We start from the raw sequence: 16,914 nt of genomic DNA, 5'->3' as shown, positions 1-16,914 counted from the left end.
ATGTATATTCACTGAAAAAACCATAGGTTTCACACATGTTATAGTTAGCGGAAATTTTACTGATAAAAAACCAATGAAATTCCCCCGTTATAGTTAGTGCAGGCAACTATAACTCACGCGACCGCAATCCTCTGCTGATGCTAATACTGTATTTAGACACTTATTTGCCCATGTCTTCTTCCATAAATTTTTAGCTATACATATATTACAAATATTTTTTTTTCATAAAGACACATATGTCATCAGCAGAAGATTGCGGTCGCGTGAGTTATAGTTGCCTGCACTAACTATAACGGGGGAATTTCATTGGTTTTTTATCAGTAAAATTTCCGCTAACTATAACATGTGTGAAACCTATGGTTTTTTCAGTGAATTTGCAAGGTTTTTTAAATGCTAATTCCTAACTATAACGTGTGTGAAACCTATGGTTTTTTCAGTGAATTTGTGCGGTTTTTTAAATGCTAAGTTACTTTACGCCATTCGTGGCCGCGTGCCCACGTTACGCTAGATGGGCCATGTACGCACGATGCGCTTCGCGCACCGTGCGCACATGGAGGACATATGATGCGCTTCGTTGTGAAAGGTAATATTTTAATTTTTCACATCTGTGATATACCATGCACAAATGTTGCCCTTCGGGCACCATTTGCACATGGGGTGGGGAGAGTATGGATAATTTTTTTAAAAAAATTTTTTTACCGTACACGTACGGTCGGCGAAATTATCGAAAAAATTAAAATTCCGTTTCTGGCCTTGGGGGATCTTTGGGGACTCCCCCAACATGGCTAGGTGCTTAGAATCTGTCTAAACAGCCCCTTTACATGTTTTTGTCCTTTGTTTTTTAATCCCCACTCAGAGTGCGAGAGAGAAAATGGCGGCCGCCGCTTCCTGGTTTCGACCGATTCGAATGTTTACTAAGATCTAACAGCCAATCAGAATCGCGCTCGCGCACGTCAACGTACGCGTACGGTAAGCGCACCGTAAGCGCACCGTAAGCTGGCTCAGATATATATATTGATTTAAAGGCTATTTTCTCAGAATCTACTGAACAGATTTACACCAAACCTACAAAAGGCACTTCCTTGACCTGTAGACTACCTCTCTGCCAAATTTCAAGGAACTCTGTTCAGCCGTTCGGGCTGTAGCTGTGTCTAAAGGTCCTATGGAAAAATGCATGGGAAAAACGCGTTTTGGGACCCCCCTTTTATCTCAGCCCCCGCTTGACGAATCCCCCCGAGACTTTCAGGGTAGGAGCGGAGCGGAGCGCCCCACCTATTTTGAAAATTTCGCGAGGATTCGTCCACCGGCGCCAAAGTTATTCAAAATAGAATGTTGCGGTTTTCCTATGGAAACAGGGTCCTAACTATAACTACCTACTGGCGACCGCCAGTAGGTAATATATATATATATATATATGTATATATATATATACATATATATCCAAAACAAAATCGCCTGCTAAGGAAGGGCCCATAAACAGGTAGGTTTCTGCCAAAATCTTTATTTGCAGGATGCACACGGAGGCGGAGTAATCTTGTTAAAAATGATGCCGCCAAAATTGCTGTTACCTAGACCACTTACCCGGAGCCCCTGAGGAAGTGTTGGACATGAAACACATTGGGCTGGGTGTGCAAATTTCTATGGACAATGCCGTTGTTTTCCATGAGTGCTTGCTGCAAATAAAGATTTTGGCGGAAACCTACCTGTTTATGGGCTCTTCCTTAGCAGGCGATTTTGTTTTGGATCTAATACGGCTTGCCTGAGCCGTGGAAGTAAGCCCTGGTGTCGGAAGGCACTCCTGCAATTCCGTCAAACGGCGGGATTTCTGATGGAACAGGTGCCGTATTTGGAGGGTTATTCAAGCACTTGTGGTGCTTCAGGACATTGCCACACTCCACTTGGACTGAATAGTTGATACTACAGTTGTTCCACGTACGGCAGCTCACTGCAGTAATCCGGCGGCACTACGATTCCCATATGGCCATGGTGATGGTCACGCCCACGGAGGTGGAGTAATCTTGTTAAAAATGATGCCGCCAAAATTGCCGTTACCTGGACCACTTACCCGGAGCCCCTGAGGAAGTGTTGGACATGAAACGCGTTGGGCTGGGTGTGCAAATTTCTATGGACAATGCCGTTGTTTTCCACGAGTGCTTCTTGCAAATAAAGATTTTGGCGGAAACCTACCTGTGTATGGGCTCTTCCTTAGCAGGCGATTTTGTTTTGGATCTAATACGGCTTGCCTGAGCCGTGGAAGTAAGCCCTGGTGTCGGAAGGCACTCCTGTGATTCCGTCAAACGGCGGGATTGCTGATGGAACAGGTGCCGTATTTGGAGGGTTATTCAAGCACTTGTGGTGCTTCAGGACATTGCCACACTCCACTTGGACTGAATAGTTGATACTACAGTTGTTCCACGTACGGCAGCTCACTGTAGTAATCCGGCGGCACTACGATTCCCATAAGGCCATGTTAATGGTCACGCCCACGGAGGCAGAGTAATCTTGTTAAAAATGATGCCGCCAAAATTGCCGTTACCTGGACCACTTACCCGGAGCCCCTGAGGAAGTGTTGGACATGAAACACGTTGGGCTGGGTGTGCAAATTTCAATGGACAATGCCATTGTTTTCCACGAGTGCTTCCTGCAAATAAAGATTTTGGCGGAAACCTACATGTTTATGGGCTCTTCCTTAGCAGGCGATTTTGTTTTGGATATATATATAACTATTCTGGTCTGATGGTCTCAGATTTGGGGACCTATCGGGACCTCTGTGAATTGGGGGAAGTAGCACAAACCAGTGGATCCAGCACGTCCCCCTTGGAAGCGTGTGCTAGACCCATGACGCCGTTCAAAAACAAATCAAAATTTGTGCCAATCATGGCGAGAGATTTTCTGGATGCATTCAGTGAACATGTAGTCAATCAAATCAAAAAACTCAACTACATTGTCAACAGACCGGACAGAAAATATACCAATAAAGAAAGAAAATATAATCAATTGATTTCCAAACTACAAAAGGAAAACATTGTTATCAGGAATTCTGATAAGGGGGGAAATATTGTTTTGTGGCCTATGGAGGAATACATGAACGAAGCTCATACTCAGCTTAATGATGAGGAATGTTACAAAAAAAAGCACTCCTGCCAAATATAAGAGCACTCAGGAAGCACTTTTTAAATACCTTTTGGCATGGAAAAGTCGGGGACTCCTTAGTGAGGATGAATATAAATTCCTCAAAAGAGAACATCCTTCGGTCCCTGTTATCTATTTTATACCCAAGGTACACAAAAACATGAATAAACCCCCTGGCAGACCTATTATCGCGGCCTGTGATGGGCCATTGGAAAACCTATCCAAATATATCGACTACTTCCTGCAGCCATATATGAAGAACTTAAAATCATATATCCAAGATACATGTGACTTTTTAAACAAAATCAACAATTTGAAATGGAGCACAGATTATCTGTTAATAACGTTGGATGTGTGCTCATTATACACATGTATCCGTAACAAGGATAGCCTGAGAGTGGTCGAACATTTTCTGTGCGGCAGATCTATTGTATAAGCCCAGCACACTAGAATGCTTTTGGATATGTTATTATTCTGTCTGGATAACAACCTTTTTCTTTTTAATGGCCAAATGTACCAGCAGACGCAGGGTGTGGCTATGGGGGCCAGTTGTTCTCCCAGCTATGCCTGCATCTTCATGGGCTGGTGGGAGGAACTGGTCCTCATGCGCCAATTTGAACATATTTACAACAACAACGTGATTTGTTGGCTAAGGTTCATTGATGATTTATTTATTGTGTGGAGGGGGACTGAGAATGAAGCAATTGAATTTATTGATCAGATTAACCATAATGATATCAACTTAAGATTCACTTTCACCATCAGTAAGCAAACAGTGTCTTTTCTTGATGTGCAGGTCACAGTGGAGAACAATAGTCTAACCACTACACTATTCAGAAAGCCAACCGCAGGGAACACTGTTCTGCATGCATCGAGTGCCCACCCTCCCCATTTAATTAAAAGTATACCATACGGGGAGATGCTCCGTATACGTAGAATATGCAGCAGTGAGGAAGACATGAAAATCAAGCAGTCAGAGAGTCGTGCTAGGTTTTTAGCAAGAGGGTACAACACAGGAATAGTGGATGCAGCCATAAGAAGGTCACGTTCCAAGGCAAGGGAGGAACTTTTAATATACAAGGCCAATCTATTAGAACAAGGGGTCACTGCCGCCGCTCAACCTGTGAGACTGATTCTTTCGTATTCTAAACACGAAAGACAAATTAGAAATATTGTTAAGCGGAATTGGCACTTTATTCAAGATGACCCAATAATAGGAAGTCGTATGCTTACCAATCCTTCAATCACTTTCAGAAAAACCAAAAGTTTGGGAAACAAATTAGCAAGTAACAAACAAGATGAGGGTCGTAAAGATATGTGGCTCACCGCAAGAAAAGGTTTTTTCAAGTGTTCCACTTGTAAAGCTTGTAAATTTGGCAACAATGTCAAAACATACACTATAGCTTTCTCGTCCAAGATTCGGGAGATTAGGCAACACTTAACATGCAAAACGGAGTACGTGGTGTATGTTTTAGAATGTAGCTGTCATCTGAAATACATAGGGAGCACTAGGTTAGCTGCCCATAAGAGAATACTACAGCACATACGAGCGATTATCAATAAAGATCAAAATTATCCAGTGGCCAGACACTTTCAAGCCATTCACGATAGTGATCCCAGTCATCTTAAATACGTTGTCATAGAGGCTATCCCTATCACCAAAAGGGGAGGAGATAGGGAAGCTAAGTTAAGACGTCTGGAAACCAACTATATATTGGAATTTGATTCCAAGTATCCTGGAGGGCTCAACGCAACCGAAGACCTTTACACATATCTGTAAAATCTGTAAATGGACCCAATCTAGAAAGTGAAATCATGAATTGCAAATTATGTATATTGGTCATGTTCGTTTATAAGATAACTTATTGCTTTTTAGTATTTATACTGTTCTTATCTAAATATTTATTCTGGCTTAGACCTTTTTAGAATGAAATTTTAGACATATAGTTTTTACTTATTGTGTGTCTTTTGTTTGTTCTGAAGGTTTAGAGTTTTAGGATATTACATGGGAATATAAAACACTAACTTAGTTATCTTGTTCCCCTCATGAACCATAGGGGAAATTCAACAGCCCTCTCCTTAGCGTCCTCATCGGCATTAGCTTATATGCATATTTATCAACCATCCTTTGCACATATCCACCCCATTATATTTTGCACTAGGTGTCCATATGGACCAGTACTGCACTATTTGCACTCTTTTTGCGCCTTCTGATTTTATAATACCATCTTTTATTGTTTTTACATTTTTTAAACATAAGGGTATATTGCAATGATTACAGATCAGTGTACCTTCTTACTGCATATATTTAATGAGATTATCTCATGTATATCTATTAGGTAGTCTACAGATTATGATTATAGATCATCATTTATAAGTACTATTATGAGATTGGAAACCTTACCTTAGAAGTATCTCACATGGGGGGAATTAAAAGAAGATCAAAATTAAATTTAAAAAAATTTCTTCATGGGTGAGGCCCCAAGTATATGCAGTTACATGTAAATATTATCCGGGGGTGCATTTGTGAGGTATTTCACACGGGTATTTGGCAAGCACATTTATTTATTTTTCACACACACACACACACACACACATGTTGTAGAAATGGACGACCAGAATACTCTCATAAGGTTCCATTCCTTTTCAGGTACTACACAGGTATTAGCAAATATTATCTATGTTCAAAATTGTAACATTTTATTTTATTGGACCATAGGACTTGTATAAATGAGGTATTTTACTTGTATGCATTTTATTTTTCGCAAAATGTCGAACATATGCAATGTATTAATTTATCGGCATGAATTTGAAATTCATCAGTCTGTTTTCTATGTCCATCAATTTCAGATCATGTGTGTGAGGTTGTTTTTTTCAAGCACTAGCACTTTAAATAATGAGCAAAATACTTTGAGCATTGTCATGTGATCAAGGCCGCTCTGACGGCTGAAACGCGTAATGGCAGGCGAGGAGGAATAAAATATCTCTGAATTCACACAAGGAGGTCTACGTTCGTTCTTTTTTCCTCAAAAATAATTCACTTATGAACAGAGTTTTTCAGTGAATTTCGCAATGTTCACCATAACTCATGTTTCTGTCCTGCTCAGTACACTCTCAAATCAATGGCACATAAAAACATATAAGGTGACACAGAGCAAAACATGGCAGGGGTATGAGGTAAGATGGGTGTTGTGTGCTGCACACCATAACTGGCGAATTCAGTGCTTTTTTGGTTTTGTGTTCACTGAACCATAAAACCATAACTACTCTTTAACTATGCTTTGTTTAGTGTCTATTTATATGTTTCATACAATTTCAATAGTCCAATTTCTTAAACTTTATTGGTGAACCCATACGCCACTGCTCCACTGGATAGGGATGATACAATACATTTTAAATAGCACATACACTTCAGCTTCTGCTTATAATTTCTTCAGAAATCACAATTAATGATTTTCATTACATAGTGACCAAGTTATACATTTCAGAAAGCCAGGCTTTACCTTTTGCTGTTCTTGCAGATTTATAGTTTCACAGAATTAACTCCTATCTATCTGTCAGGGCTATCTTGCGCTACAACTATGTTCCTTGTGCCATCCTTCCGCCTATTTCATTCAGCGAAAGAAAAAATCGTTTATTCATGTGTAGAGAGATTTCAGAAACCAACTGGATTATTTGCACTTTCTCATTCCATAGCTCATTCACAACCAGGCATATTATGAGAAGATCATACAATGATCTTTTAGCAGTTTTACATTTCCAATATTTGTCATCTTCAAATTACACATTTGTAAAGGAGTCCAGTTATTCATAAAAACAGATGCTTGGTTTCATAAGAGGGCATGATTACATTTACTGTGGGGATATCTGACAAGATTCTATACCAGGGCAGACCAGATTTACAATTCTATTTTCTCTTGGAGGATAGGTGTATATAAAGTAGATGCTAGATTATTCTGTCACATCTGAAAAATGTCACCCAATAAACCTGTTCTAATTGCGTGGCAAGGAGGTGGGGAGCGACAGTAGTTCCGACACTTGGAGAATGGGAACATTATTTGGACTTTGCCTTAAGAAGACAGAGAAAATTTTGCGGGCCTGGAAAACTTATCGGGGTTATAAAGGTTCAAATGGCGTTGGAGTGGACCTGTGGCTAACCAAGAACTGTAGACACTGTAAACCACAATATAGGTATATGGAACTGTATTGCAACCTCAATATGTTGACTATTTGTATGTACACGTTTTATGTAAGTACCAATTAAAAAAGTTTAAAAAAAACAAAAAACTGTTCTAATTGCAGTGCTGGTTCTACACAAAGAATGAAAGCACTATTGCTTTCTTCGAAGACTTATAGTCAACCCCTTACATATCCCAGCAGTAAATGGAGTTCACGGAAAATTAAGGTTATGATAAAGCAACTTCAGACATGTCTTCATGTCTCTGATAGTGTAGCGCCTGTAAGTCACATTACCTCTCCTAGCGAACTGCTCATGATCCCACGAATGACATCACATGCGACTCGTGTATTAGATCTTCAGTAAAATTCATGATGACAACTGTAAGTGACTTTCTATGAAATCCCTGACATTAACAATGAGGCAATTGTCTAGAGACTGGATGAAGATATTAATAAATAGCCAGTGACACACTGTGCCAATCATAGAATGTTAGGCCAAACAGTGAGACAGAAACAGGTAAGCTATGTTAAAAACAGAGAAAGAGAGTGGACTGAAAACCAGATTAGATAGTATCACAGAGAACAGACCTGTACGCCATTCTAGGACACTAAAGCACAGAGATGCACATTGATTTTAAACATACCAGTCACTCCTTGAAAGTGCAGTGGAACAGAGGAGAAAAATCTGTGATGATTGAAAGCTCAACAGAAAGGACATAGACACTGACTAGTGTACATGAAAGCATGACTGGCAATCATAGCCATTTCCCAGGCGCAAATGGTAACTTTCAAAATACTACAGTACACAGAGCGATGTTGAGATGGCTTTCGTAACAAGACCTTGATCTGGGCTCTTTTATTTTCCTTCAGTCACCTAAACGGTTAGCAGAGAGCTGGTTAGATCCCAAGTGGAGAAATATGGCTGTAGGGTACGTGGAAGGGGTAGCGAGGAAAGCAAAATAACAGAGTTCACGGCTCTTGATTATGAAATGCAACTCTTCCTGATTCAATGTCCAGCAAAATTCCCACTGTCCTGGGAGGCATGGGTGGACTGAGAGGGGTCTGTGACAGGGAAGTGTATGAGATGTGTATGTCTTCATTCTCTCTGCCCACTGCCCAGTATCCTCAATATGGTGCCACTCTGATGACCCCCCACCAGGTTGCAGTCCCATCACAAACTCCAAGTTTCCATTCCTTTGCATCCCTCACCTGGACCTCCCAATAGTGTTTTCCTGAGGTGAGCCTCTCACGCCCCAGGTCACAGGGCAATTCATTGTATCTATAAGGTGCGTCTTCAATATCTTTTTCAATTTGGGCAATCACACTTCTTAAATCCTCCGATACATGCCAGCGGGAAGCAGTGCTAGAATGCAGAGAAACAACCCCTGCAACAAAGGAACACATTCAATTAGATTTAAATACGCGTATTTTATTACTTAACAAAGAGTACCTAATCTACCAGATCAACTAACAGTGCCATGGGCATCACCACCCCTGACTCTCTTTCCCTGTGCGTAAAACTGACTTAACAAGTCCTTAAGTTACATCTGGCTGCCAGTTGTTTTCTCTTCTCCACCATACCTTTTATCATCACCTTGACTGTCCCGGTAGTGAGTGTCCGCTCAGTCTTTGCTTGATTTCTAACCCACCCCCCAATTCTTACTTCAACCAATTCTTCAAGATTTTGACCCCAGAGCTTGACTCTTGTGCACATCTATCTGATTTAGGCCAACCCCATGAATCTCCATTGCAGCCTTGCCAGCTGATCACTTCCTAGATGAAGAGGCTCATCTTGAGCTGGTAGGTAATGGGGGCATCCGCCAAAAATCAACTAATACCTGAGAAGCTCAACTCATGGTTGTCTTGCCTTATTTAGAGGGGTAACTTCTTTGTTTCTATTGGTTGAACCTCAGCCGACTTGGCTTCCCGAATCCCTTTCTCAATGGCTAGCCACCAAAAAATGACGGAAATGATAGCAAAGGAACACCACTCCAGGTAGGATGGGCTTTTTGCTGCTTTTTTCCTCACCTGGACCTGTTATTTCCAGCATAGCAGTGCCAGGCAGGAAAAAAAGTACAATGTCCCAGACACACTGGGTGAAAATTCTGAGTGTCAAAAATATTACTTTTTGTTAACAAATACATTCTCACATATTATTAGTCTGTCTTTGAAAAAGTAATAAAAATGTGAAAATGCATGCCTTCTGACAATGAGCACTTTTGTCAAAAGTGCTCGCAATGTAAGTGGAGTGAATTTCAGATACACAGGAATCTTGCAAGGTTGACACTATTGCCCTTCTAAACCACTTGGCTGAGAATGGACATAACCTGTCCCCAAATAAGCTATAGTATTGCTTGAAAGAAGTTTTGTATCTTGGTCATCACATTGAGAAAGGTGCAAGAAAGTTTTTGCAAGAGAGAATTTCTGGGATCATGCAAATGAATCCGCCAACAATGCAGAAATAGGTCAGGATGTTTTTGGGAATGGTGGGCTACTGTCGTCAATAGATACCTAACTTTTCCCTTATGGCTAAGCTTCTACTGAGGCTGAAACACAAAGATGTGTTGGATCAGGTGCCTTGAGACAATATTGTCTGGCTGCATTCCTAGAGTTGAGAGAAAGCCTCTATTGCGCTCTGGCGCTGGGAATTCCTGATTAAAAAAAGCGTTTTTGCTCTTTTGTAGTGAATGAAAAGGTTGTGCTCTTTCAGTGTTAACGCAGAGCCATCGGGGAGCTCGGAGACCAGTTACTTACTTTTCATCCACGTTAGATTCAGTGGCAGCGGCGCTGCTTGGTTACCTTAAAGCTGTGGCGGCGACAGGTGCCAGCATAGAAAGGTGAGAGTATAGTGATGTGTCATCCCTTAACTGTGTGTGTTCCACATTCTGTTGAGATTTTGTTAACTAAAATGAGGACACAGCATCTTAAGAAAAGCCGTCTGACTCTGTATGAGCAGATCATACTGGCAGCTGACAATGTAACGTCGAAAAGGGGCTTTGTATTAAATCCTGCTACTACGTTACCTCTCCCAGACACCGAAAATGTGGCAGATGAAGTGGAGCATGACTGTCTCGATGTCACTACACTATGCACCAAGCCTAGACCTGATATACTAGATGAGCCACTGTCCGAATCTGATTACATAATGTTTGTGGATTGCTCATGTTTACAAGACCATGGAGAACATTTGAGTGTTGCTTATCCAGTTTGTACTGTTTCGAGAGAGGTGGAATCCACTTGGTTATAAGGAGTAGTCTCTGCACAAGTGGCAGAACTGATTGCTCTTACTGGAGCATGTGTGTCTCAGATCATTTGAGAGTGACTATATTTATAGATAGTCAGTATGGCATCGGTGTGGTTATGGTATCATGAGGGATTCAATACGACATCTGATTCCTCCATTAGAAATGGTGAACAAGTGAGAAAAGTGTTGGAGGCTTTGCAATTACCTTTGCAAGTCACAGTCGTGAAGTGTGCTGCACATTGCAAGGGAGATGATTATGTAACACTTGGCAACAGATATGCTGATGAGGTTGCAACATGCTGTGCTTACAATGCTTGTATATTTAATGTAGAGTATGTAAATGAGGGAACAGATGAGACCAATTACAACTTTTTGCTTACAGTCACTGATACCTGGGAAGAAGTTAAACGGTTGCAAGAGGAAGGGACAGAGTCAGAACACCAGAGTTGGGTGAATTCAGGTTGTGTTAAAAGGGATGAGGATGAATTCTGGGTTTCAGTGGATGGAAGACCTGTGTAACCAGTTTGTTACCTCCAATGGAATGACATTACCACGGCCCGACATGTAGGGAGAGATGCTATGGTGTAATTGTTTTGGCAGACGTGGTTTAACCAAAAGTTTTGGCTGATGCGTTGTGCCACATCATCTGTCGTTAGCCACTTAATGAACAGTGCACAGCCACAGGCGATTAATAAACTCATAACATTTCTGGATATCACAGACAAACTGCTAAGAAACAAGTCAGATCCTTAAAAGAGCAGTAGTCTAATCATGAACTGCCCTAGCCCCAAAGATAATCTCTCACATAGTTGAGAATCACGTGAGATATATCGCATTTTACAGATAGCACAGGTTTTTTAAGGCTGTGTGGATAGAATTATACCGTTTTTATAGGGCCCAATGTTGAATATTTGCACCACTTGTATCTTAAACCATATGGCAGCAATAGCGAATAGTGAGTATAGTGAGTGACAATCAGGGATCTGAAATGTATTTTTAAACTACTAATGCACCTCCGCGGATGAAACCTGTATGAAGACTGTTTTTGGGTGTTCTTTTGTGACCAGTCATCAACATTTCTGTAACAAATTAGGTATTGATTAGTATTTTAACTTTCTCGGCACCTTTGCACTTTGATAGACTTAGTATTTTAAAGTTACAAAGTTGTGCCACAGATGTATGTGTGTCAACAGAACAATGTAGGGTAAAGAACTGCAGTCCATGAGTCATATATGGAGGTCCGGTGGTCCTTTCAACAGGAAGAAGTTGGACTTCATAGAGATGCTCATGTGAAATAGGTTGAGATATATGCTGGTCGTTGTGTGTATCTTTTCACAGTGGGTTGAGGCTTATCCTACACGCATATGTGATAGTCTCACAGTAGCTAAGTCATTGTTGAGGGAGCATATTCCAAGGTTATTCTTCCAGACTTCTTTGGAATCTGACAGAGGGACACACTTCAATAGCGAAGTGTTGAAGATGCTGTGTGCTGCCCTACAAATTGACCAAAGGCTGCATTGTAGTTACCGACCTGAGGCTTCAGGCCTGGTGGAATAAGTCAATGGAATGCTGAAATCAAGACTTGCCAAAGTGTGCGCTACAACATCATTGAAATGGCCAGATGCTTTGCCGCATGTGTTGATAGGTTTGCACAGCATACCTGATCATAGAACAGGACTGTCTCCTCATGAGATCCTCATGAGAAGGGCAATGAGATTGCCAGCCGTGCCTGCCAATGCATTGGTTAATATCACAGATGACTTGATAATGGACTACTGTAAGGGACTAGCTGACGTGATGCCTGTGTCTCACAAGGTTGAAAATGCTACACCCCCCCACATCAGGAGCAGTGCCATGACCTTAGTCCCGGAGACTGTGTCTTGGAGAAAAAAAACATGTACAGAAGTCGTGCTTGGAGCCTTGGTAGTATGGATCCTATGAAGTAATTCTAGTGACTAAAACTTCTGTGAAGTGAGGAGGTATACCTGATTGGATTTATGCTGCTCTCACTCGGAGCGTTCTGTCACAAAGTAACAGAACCTCTCTGAGAAGAGTCAGTGGTGGTCGCAAGACCACATGAGTAGGTTATTCAAGCTGCGGGTGATCAATTAGTAACTGAAATAGCTCCTGATTAGCCTGAGGAGGATCTTAGAGAACTGGATGGTGAAACTGGAGCAGAAGAAATAAGCCCAGTAGTAGTTGCAGAACCTGATTCAGACACTGACGGAGGGCCAAGTGTTAGGAAACCTAGAGGGGCAGCTGGACGAGGAAGCAGGAGAGGTGGAGACTGGCTCCACAAGGAGAAATTGGTCTTCCAAGTGTTCCAGAAGAAACAGAAGATTCAGATCCAAGTGAATGGAGGTGAAGAGTCAGTACTAAGAAGATCTAAGAGAGCGAAGGTACTGAGTCGCAAATACGCATCTCCTCAATAGACATGCTTCCTCGCAAATGACAGGGAGAAGGAGTTTTGGGAATTATGGGATTACTGTGAAAATTCAGTTGATTCTATAGGAATTTGGGGCCTCATGTAGGTAGCCAAATACCGGTCGGTAACGGCCGATTTTCGGTAAATATGCCGTTACCGACCGGTATTCAGACAAGTGAGATGTAGGAGTCCAAAAACCACTTTTCGGTAAATATGAGGCGGTAAATACCGATTCATAGTTACCGAATTCTAAAATACCGATTCATATTTACCGAATACATTATTAACGAATCGGTAAATATGAAGTGGTAAATATGAAGTGGTAAAAATTGAAAATGACATGTAGGAGCAGTCGGTAATTAAGAAATCCAGGAAAATCGGTAAATAAGAGTCGGTAATTAACACGGATGGAAAGCAGGTGGTAACCATCAACAATGCACATAAGCAATCCCAAAATGCAACAGCGTGGACAACATGGCCGCCATGTACGTCATTGCAAGGCGCCTACGTCTACAGGCAGCAGGACTGAGGGTGTGGCGACGGGAGGAACAAATCTACAGACAGCGCATCACACTATTCCAGCTGACTGATGCAGAGATACATGAGAGGTACAGGCTACACCCCGAAACCATCATGGACTTAATCAGGGACCTTCACCCACTCCTGGACCAGCCAATAAGAAGGGCGCACGCCATACCCCCACATGTGCAGGTGCTCTGCAGCCTACATCTGTTGGCATCCGGCAGTTATCAGGTGGTGATAGCTGCGGTGGGTGGGGTATCCCAGAGTTGCCTGTCACGTTTCTTCAGGAAGTTCCTGGATGCCATGATGCAGAGAATGCACCACTACATCAGCTTCCCAAACACACAGGCTGCACTGCAGAAAACAAAAACAGACTTTTATCACATGGCACAGTTCCCCCATGTCATCGGCTGTATTGATGGTACACACATCCCAATCTGTCCTCCAGCTGACACAGAGCACATCTACAGGAACAGGAAGTCCACCCACTCCATCAATGTGCAGGTGATCTGTGATGCAGGGAACATCATCACAGATATTGTTGCAAAGTTTCCTGGGAGCACCCACGACTCTTACATCTTCCAGAATAGTGGGATCTACACACGACTGAGAGCCGGAGAATTCGGAGAGGGATACCTGCTGGGTAAGTAACAGTGACGCCCCTTGAAACCTGCAAATCAGAGTGTATAGAGGCATGTAACTGATGGTTCCCTTTTACTCATCCAGGCGACAGTGCATATGCATGCCGTTCATTCATCCTCACTCCCTACCTACACCCAGCAACCCAGAGTGAGAGACGATACAACGTGGCCCACAAATCTACACGCAATGTGGTGGAGCGCACGTTTGGACTGCTGAAGAGCAGGTTCCGCTGCCTCCACAAGAGCGGAGGCGCACGCCAGTACAAACCCATCACCTGCTGCAAGATAATTGCCACTTGTGCAATGCTGCACAACCTTGCCACGAAAAAAGGTACAGATGTGGAACTAACATATTTTGAGGACAACGAGGATGAGTCAGGCCAGCCAGAGGGCAGCGCAGCTAGAGTGCCAACTGCAATCGATGGGAGAGAGAGACGGGCAGAGATCACATGCAACTATTTCTGAGTAAGTGAGGGGACACAGCGAGTCGTGAGAAGTCATGACGTAGTTTAATGTGGCACCACGCCATGAACACATGAACAGGCCAATCTGGCAATATGCCATCTATACAATGAGTATGTCCAGGGTTACGTCACCCAATGGCAAGTGGATAAGCAGGGCCACATCAATGTTTGCGCATACGCGCTGCAGTGGTGGATTGCACGGCCTGTGCATCCTCACTAGAGCCAACCCCAAGCCGCCTGCTGCTCCTGCGTGCTTCGGGGACGGGGGGTGTGATGCTGCTGCTGGTGTCGATGCTCTCCGCAGCATCCCCTGCAGCAGTTGTCGACGCCTGACTTGTCAATAGCACCCCTAGTGCACTTGTCACCTGCACCATCCCCCGTGACAGGTCGCTGCAGCACTGTGTTAGGCCCTCCTGCATCGTCACAGAGCGCCGGCAAAGTAGGGAAGTCGCAGTTGCCAGACGGTTGAGTGCCCTGCTGGTAGTGTCCCTTCTCTGGCGTTCCCGGCGCCGTGCTTCGATGTCAGCATCTAATTTGCTGCACAACTGCTGGATTGACTGGGACATGTCCCGAATGCCCGCAGCCATGCCGCCAATGTTTGTGTCCATGTTGACTAAGCTTGTCCTCATCACCCGCATGTGCCTCTGGACTGACATTACTGCCTTTGATTGCAGGCGCTGTTGCTTCAACATTTGGCCCTCGAGCCCCAAGAAGACACCATGGCCGTCAGTGGGTGCTGGTGGACTCTGGACACGCGACCTGCGGCGCCCTCTTGCTCCCGTCTGTGCTGCCTGTGATGTTTGGGGCACAGTGGGATGGCTCCCTTCCTGGGGCCCGGTGCGGTCTTCTGGGCCCATGCTGTCGTCTGACGAGGTGTCTAAGGCTCGTAGCCTGGCTGCTGGACGCCTCCTCATTCTCACACCTGCAAGCGGAGATGTGGCCGGTGAATCGAACATGAGTGGCGATGCTGGCTCTGGTGGTGGTGATGCTGGCTCTCGGTGAGGTGATGCTGGCTCTGTGTGCGGCGAGGCTGGCTGCGTAGGTGGTGCGGCTGCAAGTGGGCCTGCTCCCTGGTCTGCACTCGTGCTGGCTAGAGGTGATTTTTGTGGCCGGTGTGCCGTCTCCCCTGCAGCATGCCCTGTACTGCATGATGTCACATCTGTGGACAGAAAAACAACATTGGCTCAGTATCCCCGAAGGGCTGCATTGCAAGCGTCACAATAAATCATTTCACATTCCAATCTGTCCTCTGTCTCCTTGTGCCTCGAGTGCGTGACATGCCTTGTTGCCCTGTGACATTTACGTCATGGTTAATGTTGCCCTGACTACATCTCCCGGAATGCATTGCCTGTCTGCACTGACACGTGTGGACTGCAGTGTGATTCTCGTGTCACAATGGGGGATGTGGGATAGGGGTAGGGGCGGCTACATTGCTGTGCTTTCGTCTTACCTTGGTGTGTTGCGGCTCTGGCAGAGCTGTCGGCGTCCCCAAGACCCACGACGCTCTCTTGCTCGAGTGTGGCCGCCACCAGCTCCTCCAGTTCGGTGAGGGCAGGTGCCCTGTTGGTTCCACCTCCGGTCTGGCTGGCCTCCTTCTGGATGTCGCCCATCTTCCTCTTGGTCACAATCCTCAGGTCATACCAGCGCTTTTTGAGGACCTCAATTTCCCTGTGGGTCACTCCCACAGCATTGACCTGCGCCTGGATGGCCAGCCATATGTTGCGCTTTTCGGCCTCAGGCACTTGCAGGGATTGCCTCCCAAACAGCTTCTGGTGCTGCTTCACCACCTCCTCCACCAGCACCTGGAGTTCCTTGGGGCTGAATTTGAGCTTCCTCCTCCTTTCCCCTCCGTCTTTCTGTGTGCTCTGGCTGGACATGCTGTTCGTTTCCCGCTCGCACATGCAACTGCTCCCTGCCTCTCCTCTGCACTCCGAGCCTCTCCAGGGTCGGCTAATTATGTACACCTGCCTGGGTGTGGCCACTTCGGCTAATTGTGTACACCTGCCTGGGTGTGGGCAGTTCCTGGTTGGGTGGGCTGTCGTTGCACAGGATTAGCTTTTTCGTCAAGTCATGTGATGTTATTTACCGAATCCGTACGTACCGATTCGGTATTTTCCGATTCGGTAGATACCACCTCGGTATTTTCCGATTCGGTAGATGCCACCTCGGTATTTTCCGATTCGGTAATTATCACCTCGGTATTTACCGAATCGGTGAATTCCGATTCGTATTTACCGACTGTTACCGAATCGGTAACTGTTACCGAATTTTTACCTACATGTAACTTACCGATTCTAATTTACCGAT

At 44.0% G+C, this 16,914-nt stretch overlaps 1 pseudogene; it reads right to left on the bottom strand.

Annotated features, from left to right (window-relative positions):
* Nucleotides 1–8,185: 8,185 nt before the first annotated feature.
* LOC146833136 (butyrophilin subfamily 3 member A3-like) overlaps nucleotides 8,186–16,914 on the bottom strand; it is a 52,849-nt pseudogene continuing 44,120 nt past the window's right edge.

The sequence above is a fragment of the Triturus cristatus genome, chromosome 4_2 (assembly GCF_964204655.1).
Source record: "Triturus cristatus chromosome 4_2, aTriCri1.1, whole genome shotgun sequence".
Taxonomy (NCBI): domain Eukaryota; kingdom Metazoa; phylum Chordata; class Amphibia; order Caudata; family Salamandridae; genus Triturus; species Triturus cristatus.
Note: the sequence above shows the minus strand (reverse complement) of the source record. Positions and strands in the feature narration are given on the sequence as shown.